Consider the following 553-nt stretch of genomic DNA (forward strand, 5'->3'; position numbering starts at 1 on the left):
TGAAAACCACAGGTATCACCCGGCCCTATTCCTGAGCTCTCCCTTTCTCCAGGCCAGGAACAGAAAATGAGTCAATTGCTCCCAAAAGAGGTCAGCCAGGGCCCTCTCAAAGGCATTCAGTTCACCCAGGTCTTCGCTGCTCCAACTGCTTCAGGTTCCTTTGTGCTTCCTCCACAGAAAGGAGGATCAGCACTCACTGATTTTATGACCACCAGGTCAGTTTGTGACCAAGGTGAGATGGGAACACCAGAACATACCGGTAATAGGAAGCTGCCTTCTTGTCAGACTTCTTGGTCCATCTAGCTCAGCACTGTCCACACTGTTTGACAGCAGCTCCTCAGGGTCTCAGGCAGGCAGCTTCTCCTGCGTGGAAGTGCCAGAGACCAAAACTGGGACCTCCTGCATGCAAACAGATACTCTTCCCTTCTCTTAAGGACGTAACAGCTTGCACTCTTCACCACGACACCGTGTTTTGAGGACACCACCACCCCTCCCCACGTTGGTGTTTATAAACCACCAAGTCTCCAGTCTCCAGCAGACAACAGACAACAAC

This window comes from Podarcis filfolensis (assembly GCF_964270895.1).
Source record: "Podarcis filfolensis genome assembly, chromosome: 14".
Lineage (NCBI taxonomy): Eukaryota > Metazoa > Chordata > Lepidosauria > Squamata > Lacertidae > Podarcis > Podarcis filfolensis.